Genomic DNA, 15,574 nt, shown 5'->3' with positions numbered 1-15,574 from the left:
TGGAGGACCGTACATAACTGACGCACGGTCTCAATGACTTTTCTCTAAATTTGCAAGGCAGATCTGTATTAGTCTAAATATCCCAGATCCAAAGTTACAATGCGATCCTGAATCGATAGCTCCTTATTTCATCCATTTTGTCTTCCTTTTCTGCATAGTCAACAAGTCAACATATCTATTTACAAAAGAGGGCAAATTACATTCCAACACTTGCAATCCTAGCATTCACATCCTTATTTCTCTTAGATTTGGATCTAGTGGATTCAACCCCTCTTTTGAATGTAAATTGCTAAGAGCATCAAGTGAAAATCATCCTAGTGGTTTCCTTTCTCTCCCCTAGGTGGGGAACCACTAGGGTCCAATTTTCCACTTTACAAAATAATTTTGTTTTACCAATCATAGAAATTTCAAATTCATTCTACATCTCTTCAAAAAATTTCTTACATAGATAATCATTTCCTCCAAAGATAATGTCATCAACAAAAACTTAAGCAATCAAGATATTATTATGATCAATCTTGAAATAAAGATTATTGTCAGCAATACCTTTATTGAATCCAAGGTTCATCAAATACTTATCCTATTGGCAATCTACACTCTTATGAGAATAGTTGATGTTGTCATTGATGGCAACCAATTGGCACTTCATCGACATTCAGATTACATCGGAAACAAAGCATACCGACACTCTAGCCGACATGAGATGAACTTTTGTTTATTGTAATATAATTATCTTTTGTAAGCCAACATGGTATATTATAAAAGACTCATATATGTATGAGATATTATGGTCATTTTGATGGGAGACACATGATATAAGATAATATGTATGGTAGAGAATAATTGTTTAGTAGCAGTGAAGGTTTTTGGATAAGGTATCTATCTGATCTTAAACCGGTACTGAACCTAGCATTAGAGATGCTATTTTGAGTAGTACATTGTATTGGATTTAATTATCCATTTTTCTAGTCAGTGTGACTCTTCATTGAGCAGTGAGCTCTAGACTGTTGGCCTCCCTGCATGTACAGGTCCCCTATTGTAAGTAGTATTTATTCATTGGCTAGTGAGTAAATATTGTGGGTCATAAATCCCACCGAGGTTTTTCCCACACCGGGTTTCCTTGTTAAATATCTTGTGTTATGGTGTGTTTCTATGCTATCTCTATTATTTATGTTTACTGCAATAATTCTTATTTATCGGTACACTGTTTTGGGTTGCAAAGCTATCAATAAGTTTAAATATATTGCTAACTGGTTAGACACTCATTCACCCTCCTCTCTCAGTGTCTTTGGGACTGTCATTGAATATAACATATCCAATTTGGCATACCGGACTCTAGGGGCTTGCTTGAATTCATATAATTCTTTCTTCAACCTGCAAACCATGATCTTTTCATCTATTGGCTGAAATCCAACTGGTTGCTCGATGTAGACTTCTTCTTCCGATTCTCCATTAAGAAAGGCTGATTTGATGTCCATCTAATAAACCTTGAAATCTTTGTGAGAAACATAGGCAAGAAATACTCTAACGACTTCAATTCTAGCCATCGGAGAAAAAGTATCCTCATATTCAATTCCTTCCATATGTGAATAACCTTTACAAACAAGTCTAGCTTTATTTTTGACAACTTCACCTTGTTCATTCAACTTATTCAGGATAACCCATTTAGTTCCAATTAAATTTTTTATTCTTAGGTCTAGGAACAAGAATCAATGTATTATTTTTCTCAAATTGATTCAATTCTTCTTCCATAGATTTAATCCAATTTTCATCTTTACAAGCTTCATCAACATTCTTAGGTTCAATCTTAGAAATTAAACAAATTTTATTAGCAAATCTTCTTCTAGTCATCACACCTTTATTCTTATCACCAATAATTTGATTTTTTGAATGATTCAACCTTACATATGTGGGAGTTTTAGGATTTTCTTGAACCTCAGGTTCTTGAACTCTTTCTTCTGCATTAACATCTGCAATTTCTCCTTGATTCTTCATCTTTTCCAGATTGAATTGAACTTGATTCAACACCGGCTTCCCTTTATTTGAACTAGCATCCTGATCATTAGAATCATATCCACACGATCTAATCTATCTTGTATTACCTTAATCAACCTTCACATTGACACTTTCAACCATCTTTCTCAATCTTTTATTATAACATCAATAGGCCTTACTTTTAGTAGAATAACCAAGAAAGATTTCTTCATCACATCTAGCATCAAACTTTCCAAGGTCTTCATCTCTTTTGATATAACATTTACTACCAAAAATTCTAAAATATCTAACAATAGATGCATGACCAAACCACAACTCATAAGGAGTATTACCAGTATCACCTTTGACATTTACTCAGTTAAGAGTGTATACAACATTACTCACAACTTCTCTCCAAAATATATGTGGAACGTTTCCTTCAACCATCATGGTTCTAGCAGCTTCTTGAACTATTCTATTCTTCCTCTCCACAACACCATTCTGTTGTGGTGTCCTAGGAGCAGATAACTATCTCTTAACTCCATGCTCTTCACAATATGCATTAAACTCATCAGAAGTGAATTCTCCTCCTCTATTAGATCTCAGACACTTCATCTTCATTCTAGTCTCAGTTTCAAATCTAACTTTGAAAATCTTGAACTTCTCCAATGCTTCAGACTTCTCCCTTAAGAAAGTAACCCACTTCATTCTTGAATAGTCATAAATCAACAACATGAATTACTTGTCACCTTGCAAGCTTCTTACTCTAGAAGGACCACACAGATTAGCATGCACAAGATCCAACAATCCATTAGAATTATACTATTTTCTCTTATAAGTAACTCTTGTCTACTTCCCTTATTGACATTCCTTACATATCGGATTAGAAGGCTTTATTAACTTTGGTAGATGTCTTACTATTTGAGTAGAACTTATCTTAACCATGCAATCAAAATTTACATGACACATCCTTTTATGCCATAACCAAATTCATCAATCTGAGAAATCAAACAACTTTTACCACCAACATTCAAGTGAAAGGTATTATCTTTAGTCTTTGCACCTGATGCAATATCAGTTCCCAAGCTACTCAAGATCTCACATTTGTCGTTCTTGAATTGAAAGTTACGTTCCTTATCAACCATTCGACTAACACTCAAAAGATTATGCTTTGAACCTTCAAAATACAACACATCATTAGTATTATGCTTACCATCAAGAGAAATAGAACCTTTACCATGGATTACACAAGCTTTGTTATCTCCAAATCTTATGAATACCACCATCATACCTTTCCAAGTTTACAAATTTACTCTTATCACCTATCATATGATGAGATAAACCACTGTCAATTATCCATTCATCTTTCTCCTTAGCTTTAGCAGCTAAAGCTTTCTCTTCATTAGTGCAACTTGTAGAATTTGTAGTTACAGGATCATCTTCCTTGATAAAAATTAACACAAATTAATCTCTTGAATTACCCTTATTTGACTCGTCATCTATCACACTTTCATCAACAACATAATAACACTTTTTCTAATATTTAGGCTTATATGGATTAAATGGATTCTTAGGATTTCTCTCTCTTTCCAAACACCTTGAAGCAAAATGTCCTATCTTATTACAAGAATAACATTTAAGAGGTAACTTCCCTTCATACTTATCGACACCTTTACACAATCTTCTAGCAATAAGTGCTTCAATCTCCTCAAGCTCTCTTTCTTCATCTTCTATCTCTTTCATCCCTTTCTCATATCTAGATACTCTTGTAGAACTTTCTCTTGGATCATATTTATGCTTCCTAGAAACAATAGCTTTGAATACAGATTCAGTCTTAGAAAGAGGGTCTCAAAACTCACTCAACTCAAAAGAAGAAAGCTTTCCAACCAACATATCTCTTGTCACATTTTTCACAGTCCATATCTCATCAATAGTAGAAACTTTATGCTTGTAATCAAGAGTCAAGGATTTCAACACTTTAGCAAAAATATCAGTTTCTTCAATGACTCCACCTGCACATCTGATTCCACACACAAGTTCATTCACTTTCTACATAAAATAAGTAATATTCTCATCTTCACCATCTTCAGGTTCTCATACTTTCCTTTCAAGCTCTATAACTTAGAAAATTTCACATAACTGTCAACTTCATGCAAAGTTTCTAAATTTATCCAGATCTCATGAGCGGTTTCAAGATCCATCACATTAGTCATTTTAGAATCTTACAAGGCACTCAGTAATGCTTCCTTGGCTCTAATATTGTATTATGCTTCCTTCAGCTCATTCGGAGTAGAAGGACCATTCTAAGGGACATTATAGACATTCTTAGCGATCTTCCAATATTCTTCTCCAATGCATCTCAAATGTACTTGCATTCGAATCTTCTAGAGAGTGTAGTTCGTTCCATCAAATCTTGAACTATCCTTCTTGAAAGCAAAGGTTTCCATACTGGATCTCCTCAAGCGATCAAGCTTCTTTTGAAGGATCTAGCTTTGAGACTAATTGTTGGCAACAATGTAGCAAACTAAGAGGTGGGGGGAGGGGTGAATCAGTTTGCACCAAAACTTCAACAACTTAAACCACAAAATAGATCCGATGATTAACAATTAAAGCATGAAATAACACCACACCAATAACACACATAACACCAAGATTTTGACGTGGAAAACCTGGTTAAGGGAAAAACCACCATGGGAACATACCCACAATGAGATAATACCCTGTTAAGAGTAAATGTGAATATTACAATGGGAATGCACATTCATTCAGGCACACTACCTAGAGCTAAATTATCAAAATAAGAAACCTAGAAAGGCTACAACCTTAAGGGAAGGCTCAGTGGCTTATAGGAAGTCTCACTAACTTACAAAAAAATTCGGACTACAATCTGGATCATATGAACTGTGAAAATAACATCTCCATATACTTGAGTACAGTTTTAGTTAGGCACACAAAATACTCTACAACACTTCTCTTCTCCTTCACACTTTTGAAAGATCAAATCACTTGTTCACACATCGAACTCAATCATTCAATCACATATACAACGTAGACACTCGCAGACATACATCTTACATATATTTATACAAACCCTTCAACCTATTTTTCAAGTTCAGCTAAACCCTTAATACAAATTACAAAATAATATCCTCATATGCTACAACAATACATGCAGACCAAAACAATGTTGGCTAAGACATAGTTTGGACCCAAATCAATACCACAAACACGCAACACCTCCAACAATCATTCCTCAATCATCCACAACACACTACAACCACCAAGAATATCGCATAACATGAAGAACATCATAGGACAAGGAAAATATTCAATAACATGCACAATAATCAATGCGTACCATCAATATGCATAGAACATGATCAAAAGACATTCACAAGCAACGCGAATTGCATCACAACAAACACAACAAATCAAATCATCATAATCATCATCATCTCTCTACCAGAGCTCAAGAATATCAATATAATTGACTGTGAACCTGGAAGATTTGCTTGTGAATATCCAAATCATGAACCAAGCTAATTGAGGACACACATAAATATCCAAAACACATTCCACACATCCACAACTAAAGATATAGCAATTTCAGAGAAATACAGAGCACAAACCAGAATACATGATAACACAAACCACTGCATAACATCCATAATACTAGATCTCATAACTCGATCAAATCATCATGCAGACCTTTGAAAATGAGAATCAACCATCTATAGACAATGTACCAGAAACCCTTTAAACCACATCAGCTCATCTACAATACATAGGCTAAACCAACTCATCCAATCAAACTGCATCACTAGAATACACAGAAAATTGTCCAACAATCTCCAATTTCCACATATGTCACATATGTTAACATCAATGAGAACACATTAGCCAATATCCAACACATCATGCTCACTTCTTTTGTTCACACTCTTCTTTCTCCAGACCAAATTATCTTTATTCTTTAATTCACCATACTTCATCACATTCTTCTCAGTAGATTTCTTCATGTTTCCATTTCTGCATTGATTAACATAATCTCCAGACTTTCTACATTTGAAACAGTTAATAATCTTCCCTTCAGATCTTACCAGATGTGATCTGTGTTTGTATTGATTGACCTTATGTGCATAGTTATTGCAAATGTAATAGTATCCATGAATTTATAACTCTTTTTGTTTGCATCAATCAAATTCTAATTCTAATTCACAATATGATTTCTACAAAGACTTTCTTTATGTCCAAACATCTTGCAACTATAACACTGAATGCTTCTATAGTTTACTACCTTGTGTCCAAATTTATTGTATTTAAAACAATAACCATTAAAAGATGGGCACCTCTGTGCATTAGGCTATCGAAATGGTGGTCTTCTTGCATTAGATTTATAATTTTGGGACTTCCTCTCATATTCTGACTTCTTCTCCACTCTAGCTTTGATTTCTTTGTTTTCTTCTTTATCATTCTGATCTAACCACATACCAAGTTGGAAACCAAGTTCGGTTTTGTTTGAAATAACTTGCTGCATGTTAATCAAATCGTCCAAGAGTTTAATGTTGTCAAGGATCTTGTTTTTTGCCTTCATATTCTTCATCTCTTGTTCAAGCTTCTCACATTCTCCAGAATTCCACTTTATTGTTTCTTTCAGGAAGTGCTCTAGCTTGTCCTTTTCTTCAATCTTTTGCATCAAATCTTTGATAGTTTCATTTGCCTGTTTCCACTGATTGTTAACCTCCTTATACCTTAACTTTAACTTCTGGATTTGCTCTCTCAACTTCTGCACACATTCATTTGCTATCTTCACATTCTCTTTCAATTCTTCATTCTTTGACTCAATGCTTTTCAAATCTTCAAGAGCTGTCTTCAAATCCTCATCCATTTGAAATTCTTCGGTCATGCATATAGGTGTCATGATTCAACTGACATAGATCTCCCTCAAGCAGTTAAGCTTTCCAACCAAAACACCAAAGCTCTGATACCAATTGTTGGTCAAGTTGAAAGAACTAGAATACTAAGAGGGGGGGAGGATCAATTTTCCTACAAATTAAAAAAATTTCTTCAAAACCAAAACCCTCCATAGAAAATATCAAACAAACTTGATTGATCTAAAATAGTTAATGCAAAATAAACATGAAGAACACAACCACAAGATACACACCGTATTTTATATGTGGAAAACCTAAATGGGGAAAACCATAGAGAGTGTGTTGGTTTCCAAACAGGATTTACGCTATCTGATGTAGCAACCAAGTTACTCTTTTAATTATCTATAGAGGAGCCAACTCCAATACTCAATAATCTCCATGACTTGGACCAAATGACAAGGATCCTGACAAATCCTTCTGCACTTTGGGCTTTGCAAAACCTAGGAGGGTGATCCCTTAGTGAATTTACAACCTCTGCACCACAATTATAAATAACACTACAACAAAGCAGATAATCTCATATAAAAGGTTCAACACAAAGGAAGAATTCTGCACGAATGACTAATTCCACAGTAATCCTCAACCAATTGGGGCATGAGATGACAACAAACGTACATAAAAATGAAAAGATATTCATTATTTATCAAGAAATATCAAGCCAAAGATGACTCAAACAAAATACTGATAGCAAGAGAAGTATTTAGCCTAGACCAGTGCCTTATCCCATTGGGAGATTGAATTCACAGAGTGCATATTGATATATGACAAAATATTACCCTAGCATATAGATCTAAGATATTATTACCTTACAATAAATCTCATTTGTATCCAAACCTAAAACTTCTTATTGAAATCTCTGCACAAGTCCTATCAATCTGTAATTCTATTCAAGCATTTTAATTAATTCGTTAGATTAAAGCAGGAAATAGAAATTACACACACCACAACAGTGAGCTAAATGAAAAGAAACCCTTGATTTATTTCATTCAAAATATGACAGAATTGTACATTGGAGAGAAATAGATCTGAATTTTGTCCTTTTAAATTCAAATACCAGCTCTGCCAAAAATAGTATACATTCCAAGGATTCAACAACTTCACAGAATTTGACACTGAACTTTCTATCTATTTGCTCTATATCAAACTTAACAAATTACTCTCAACTTCACCTATGAATCTCTACTGGGACTCATCTAGAACCAAAAAATTCTAGAAACCATAAAAAGCCCCTTCTGCACGGCCCTGAATTCCCTTTTATAAAACAAGGGAGACAACAAGCTTCAGGCCTGAGAAAACACACGTCACAAGATAATTGGACCACTTGTGATTCTTGTTACAATAATATTCCTTAGTGGCAAAATATCCTAACTATCTTTTAAAAAACTCTTTATGCTTGGCCTTCTTAGAAACTACCGAAGATGATGCTAGCGCTGGTTCATGACATTCTGGATTCACTTCCCGAGGTAATAACTGCTGCAAGATGCCAAAACTGGGAACCAAGTTGTTAATCCTGTGAGTAAGTAACTAACTATTTGTTTCTACCTTATTCTTCATTTAAGTACATTATCACCCAATTAGTATACTCCTCTTCTGATGGCCAGTCAAAATTCATAACCTCATCTGCCTTCATCCTATATGGAGTATATTTAATGGCTACTTCGTTGGCTTCCCTCTCAAAAGTTAAAAAAATGTGCTTGTATTGATGATCTTATCCATACTATCCTCAAGCATATCTATATCAAAAATTTCACATATTAATTCTACTTGAGAATTAATTACCTTCTCTGCCTTCTCTTTCCATGGTTGCAATTGTTTAACATCTCCACTCTCTTCCATAATCCTAGGCAACAATGTGTCTTGTAGTTTATTGAAACTCTTCATCAATTCTCTGATTTTCTTCTCTATATTCTCTAGCAGAGTCTGAAATTATTGTAATGACTTCACCAACAAATAGGTTAGTTGAATTGCTTGAGGTCTACTAGCATGAAACTTGGAAGCTATGAACATCATTTTTAGTTCATTAGCTCTATGCACCCACTTACCAAATAATGGCGCAACTACCTCTTGATCCTTGTCAAAATTATTTATGGCTTCAAACAATAAAGAAAATAATAAATGAATACTATATAACCTATTGTCAATATTCTCATTTAAATGGCTCAAAACTGTACTCACTATATCCTTCTTTTCTAAGATAACTCTTTCCTCTGTGTCTTTTATTTGATGCTCCAATTCCTTTATTTTATCAAGCATCCGAGCCTTGGATGGGTCAAACAAAAATGTAGGCTTCTCAATAATTGGTTCCAATACAGAAACAAAGGGTTCAAGTTCAATTGGAGGCTTAGAAGTTGACTCAATGGGGGTGGCTAGAGGTGTTTTAGATGTTGAGGGAAAATCAGGAGGGGCTTCTAATTGCTTTTGCTGCAGTAGTTGAACTGTACAGTTTCCAATTCGATATTCTTCTATTAAACTTTATTATACTCTGCAAATACATGCTCATATTTTATTTGGTATTCCTCTCTATTTGTCTTTTCCCTCTTAGCTGTTTCCTATGCCAACCTTGGCACATTCACTGTTAAGTCAGTTGCTTTCAAAGTCTTTGAAGCTTTTTTTATAATCAAACTTCTGCTTAAATTGGGGTTTATGTTTGCTATGTCAGGATTTCTAACCTCAACAGTTAACAACCATATTACCAATGTGGCATATTCTTGGCTATAGTAAGACCCTTGCAATGCCAATCTAACTTCTTCCTTTGAATTATACAAAGGCTGTTGAGATTTCCTTATTGCATCAAAAGCTACAACATCTGTAATATTCCATTTTGGAAGAATCAATACCCCTGCTTGGTCAATAATTCTTCTACCTTCTGTAGGAGTGATGGATTTAAATTATTTCATAATTTCACTTTTAACTTATTTTTCAACTTCCTTATCACTTCTGTCAAGATTTTGGTCCTTCTTCTCAGTACATCTATTTTTATACTCTTCAACTTTAGTTGTCCAGACCAACTGTAAAAATGCTTGGCTGTGAACAAATGTCTCATCTTCTAGGAATTTGTCACATGCCTCTTTCCTTGTATCCTAAATGGATTTTCCTTGTATGTCTAGTAGAGAAAGGTCCTAATCTAATGATCTTGGTGGAGATGGGATTTTGAGTTGCATCTCTTCATTAGTAAGAATGATCACATTCGCCTCCTCTGGTTCTTGTGCAGGTTGTTCTTCAGGCTTGTTAGTTTTCTGAATCTTATATGGAGGAGATGAAGGAAGAGGTGAAAGGCTTATTTCAGGTGGAGATTCAACATCTATAATCACTACCCCCTTAAGAGGCCCATGCTGAGGTTCAAGGGGTTTTTCTTGTTGCATTATCCCCTTTCCCTTCCTCTTTATCTCTTCTTCCTTTTCACTATCACTTTCATCTCTTACTCTTCTATAAATAACCCTCCCTCTTGAAGGCATGTGAATAGGTCACTCCTCCTTTGGTTTAGGTCTTCTAGTGGTGACGATGATCTTTGTACTAGGGGCCTTTGCTGCAAAGGCTTTGACAATAGCCTTTGTTGGGATGCTAATTTTGGAGGTTCTTCCGTTATTTATTGGCCGCTTGTTATCTCCAAGTTATCCACCTCATCCATTAGGTCATACATGACTTCATCAAATTTTCTATCAAATAATCAATTTTCTTATAAAATGGTCTAAATTCTCTCAACGGATCATACTTTGGATCCAATCTATGGACTTTATTAAGGAACTTATTATAAGCCACCCATCTTTCTTTTCTAACCTCTTGTTTATCCAAATCAAATTCATTCCCGATTAAGTCTTCTGGAAAATCAAAATAATGAGGCAACTGGGTTCCTTTGATTCTTTTTCTAAACATTACATAAAACCCTCTAGGTCACTGTGCCTCTTTATGCTAGCTCTCAAGGAATATGGAGAAAAAACCTATTAAAAATAGACCCATCCTCCTTTAAGAATTATAAAATATGGGACTATAGTGCAATCAGGGAAAAAGGTTCCTTTAGCTCTCTTTCACAGCTCATCTTCATGCATACAGCCCAATTGCCACATAACTTTTGCAAATCCTAGTCTAAGTGGAACATTGGAAGGCAACACATGTGGCTGTCCATGAAAACCATATACTCTTATAACTATGCTCACATAATAAGGAATAATATCCCCCAATTATGCTCAAGCTTCAAATCTAGCCTTTTTTCCATTGGCCTCAAAAAATCATACAACTCCATTGGAATCCTTGGTATATTTACTATCAACCGAGCCCGAAGCTTGAATGCGAAGCAATTATAAAATCTTACATAGCTTGCATCCATTCTATCCCATGACATATCCATGCTCCAAACTTGTACTGGCATGTTTTCTCCATTCACCACCCTTCTCAACTCCATCTCTTATGCAAAGAAATTTGCACTTTTGTACAAGAACATGTACATAAGCATGGAATACTAGTAGAACAGAGTACCAGTGTCACCCTTTTTAATCTATAACAACCCCTCATGTATCTTGTCTGCAAGGTATGGAGCAAAGTCATAAATCACAGCAAAATTTGGGTACTGCATCTGAATCCCCATGTGCATATATGGTTTTGGGATTACTGTGCTTGGGTGGGAACCTAAAATCTAATACAATGTGAAAACGGTGGCCCTAAAATGATGTGCAAAGGAATCAATTAGAAAAGGCTCTTCAACACTTGGGCCAATATAATACTGAGTATCTTTTGCCTTAGCCAAATGAGATGGGAGAAATCTTGATCTAACTAAAGACCTTGTCTTCTCATAGTCATTCTTCAGTTCCTCCAAATCGATAGGTTTGAGGGATGTAGAGGGTTCATATAAGTTAAAAACCTCATGAAACTCCTCCCTCTGGATGCTCAACAACTTCTCCTTTTCTTCCCCTCACAACCCTTGAGATTGGGCATACTTATCTGCCATTGTTCTCAATAAGTCCACATTCAAGAATATAGTAGGTACAACTAACTTCACCAAATCATATTGACATGCCTGTGAAAATGGGGCAGGTAGATTCCTTTGACCGAACCATATCTTGAACATGATTAACCTTGACATAGGCACCCTTGCATCTGATATCTTGTAAGCATTGTCGACTAAAACCTCACCCAATCTCTATCCATGTGTAAACCTCTGCCCTTGATATTTATCATTTTTTGACGGCTTCAATTGGTCTAAGAAGTCATCATAGAGATTCCTCCTTTGATATTCAATATTACCAGAGTGTGGTCTTTGGGGTGCCATTATGAAAACCTAGGGTTTTTGATTTAAGTTCTACAGGAAACATAGGCTTTTTTGAAAATATTACAACTATTACAATATAACTAGGATTTTAAAATTCTACTTCAAACTCCCCACCCTAGTTCGTATCAAAACACTTTCCCTACAAATTGAAAGCAATCCCTATGCACGAAAACTTAAAATTCACTAGAGAAAGCTACAACTTTGACTAACAGTTTTTTCACACTGTGAACTTTAATTCTATGCTTCGAAAGCTTTCAACAATTTCCTTTAGCTCTTGAAACATTCTCTACTCTTGTTCGAATGCCTTTGGTAATTAGAAAATGGGCAACATTTTCTCCTTTAATGTCCTTGTGTTGGCAGACCTACGTACTATCCATCATTACTGCTCATGTGAGAAATGAAATAGCTCCAAATATTTTTGAAATGAGTTTGAATCTTTATCATAGATCTACCTCCATGCTGGTGAATCGAACAATCTTCATTAGTTAATCTGACATTGACATCTATGCTGACATATGACCCCACCTTCATCCAATAAGAAAACTCTGCATCAATCTGCCTTACAAATCATCTCTATGGTCCCACCTTTAGTTCTGCCCTCTCAGTGAGGACATGTGGCATCATCCTGTGATGCCGTGGTGGTCAATGCCCTTGCACCTTATGATCATGGGATCGCGAGGACCGTCTGATCAAGACAATCTTTAATCTGTCCACTTGGAAACCATTTAGCTTAGGCTGCTAATGCTCGAGCACCATTCGATAAACTTTTTAAATATCTCTGTCCATTTTTAGCACATGCAAAATGATACACCCTTTAGTTGGCCAAGCTTTAACTCTTTTCCGTTGACCTTTGACAACATAGGATATTAAAAAACCCTTTTAAATATTTGCCTCAGCCACCCATTTTGTGACACATGGTAACTTCAGGATAGATGGCAGTTCTCCATGATGCTGCAATGAAAAGGATGGTCAACAAAAGTCTTCATGGAATTACGGGGACACTTAGAAAGGAACAGAAAAAACTATCAAAAAGAAAAATGACCACAGGAAACCTAAGTCACGAACCAAGACTTAGGAAAAATTAAAAGGGACCGAGGGACAAAATAAAAACCTAGGAACATAACATGGCCTCGCCAATGAATCAATGACCTAAAGTCACTTTAAAAGTTCAAAAAGGTAATGAAAAAATAGAACATGTCCAGGGCTTACAAAAAAAATCTTGACAAATGAAGGAGAACCCTAAGCCCTAAGCCATAAAAGGTACATCCAAGACCCAATATAGCAAAAAATAAACAAGTTTTACCAGGTGACCAAATTTTTTGCGAGACATATTTTGAAGTCCTATCAGAGTGTTAACTCTCAAGAGAATATAACTAGTTATATTTGAGTTTACAAAAGGGGTGGCTCACTACTGGGTGGCTCATTGCTAGATTACAAAAGCGGCTCACCGCTAGACTGCTCATTGTAGATACAAAAGAAAAAATTGTTGAAATGTGGCGACTGATCAGAAAAGTACTATACACTCAACACGTATCCTCGCTGGGGTCCGGGGCTAGGCCAGGCCCCGGGTAGGGGTTCGAGGGCGGGAGCCCTCGAGAAATTTTTTTTTTGGGGTATTTTTTGTTGATGAAAACCGACATTGTAATAAAACCCTAAAAAGGCCAACTTTGATTGTTACCCTAAAAATGCATGTTATAAGTGGCTGGGATGCTTAAGGCATTGTAAGGTTGATGTACTATTTTTGCTGGATAATAAGAAAGATTGGACGGCTATGTATGGTGGACGTAACCCATTCTGGGTGAACCACGTTAAATCTCTGTGTTATCTGTGTCCTGTTTTATTCCTTTATCTTTTGTATTTAAATCTGCATATAATTGTTAGTTCATATTTGCTTCGAATCTGCTTGAAACCCTAACAATTGGTATCAGAGCGAGGTATTCTGTAAATTGGCAGGACTCTCAGATTTGAGTGGGAGCAATGGAGGATTCCAAATTCAAGTTCGAAAAGTTTAACAGCCAGAATTATCAGTTATGGAAAATGCAGATGGAGGATTACCTGTATCAAAAAGATTTGTGGCGACCATTGGAAGGAAAGGCAAAGAAACCGACCACAATGTCAGATGAAGAGTGGGACATTTTAGATAGAAAGGCACTGGGATCCATTCGATTGTGCCTTGCACCGTCTGTAGCATTCAATATAACAGAAACAAATTCTGCTATAGATTTGATGGCAACAATGGCTAAGTTGTATGAGAAACCCTCGGCTTCGAATAAGGTATTTCTTATGAAGCGTTTGTTTAATTTGGAAATAAGTGAGAGAGGATCTGTAGTGGAGCACTTAAATGAATTTAATACAATTACCAGTCAATTGTCTTCGGTAAAAATTACCTTTGCAAAAGAGGTTAGGGCTCTCTTGATTTTATGTTCTTTGCCAGAAAGCTGGAATAGCTTGGTTATGGCTGTAAGTAACTCTGTCTCTAGTAAAAATACTTTGGTATTTGATGATATTATTGGTGTTATCCTAAGCAAGGAAATGTGAAGGAAAAGCACAGGTGAGACTCCAACATCATCGGGTAGTGTTTTGAATGTGGAGAATAGAGGAAGATCAAAGGAAAGAGGAAAAGGCCCTTGGAATGAGAAGTCACGAGGGAAGTCAAAGAAAGGACGCTCTCAATCTAGAGGAAAGAAAGATTGCTGGTACTACGAAAAGACTGTTGGTCTCGGAAAAACAAAGAAGGAGACAAAAATGAAAATCACAGTAAAGAAGCTAATATTGCAAGTAATACTTTACAAGATGCTTTAATCTTATGTTTGGATAATGTTAATGATTCCTGGGTAATAGATTCTGGGGCTTCATTTCATGCTACACCCCATAGAAAATATTTTCTAGATTATGTTCAAGGTGATTTTGGACAGGTATATTTGGGTGATGATGAGCCCTGTCAAATTGTTGGAAAAGGAAAGATAAAGATCAAGTTGCAGAATGGAAATGACTGGTTTCTGCAGGAGGTAAGACATGTTCCTAATTTAAGAAGAAATTTAATTTCTGCAGGGCAACTAGGTAGTGAAGGTTGCATAGTTACCATCTCAGACAGTATGTGGAAGGTCGCTAAAGGATTATTAGTAATAGCTAAAGGTGCGAAGGTAGGCACATTATATCTGTGTATAGGTAACACTTACTCTACCCTAGCTGCAACAGATAAAGTTATTGCAGGGACAACAACAATAAATGTTGCAAGAACAGATTCGATAATGTGGCACCATAGACTTGGGCACATGAGTGAGAAAGGGATGAAAACCCTTCACTCCAAAAATCTATTGCCAGGACTAAAGAAGATTGATTTAGAGTTCTGTGAAAACTATGTTTATGGTAAACAGAAAAGAGTCAGATTTCTCAAGGTTGG

The sequence above is a fragment of the Cryptomeria japonica genome, chromosome 2 (genome assembly GCF_030272615.1).
Source record: "Cryptomeria japonica chromosome 2, Sugi_1.0, whole genome shotgun sequence".
Classification (NCBI taxonomy): Eukaryota; Viridiplantae; Streptophyta; class Pinopsida; order Cupressales; family Cupressaceae; genus Cryptomeria; species Cryptomeria japonica.
Note: the sequence above shows the minus strand (reverse complement) of the source record.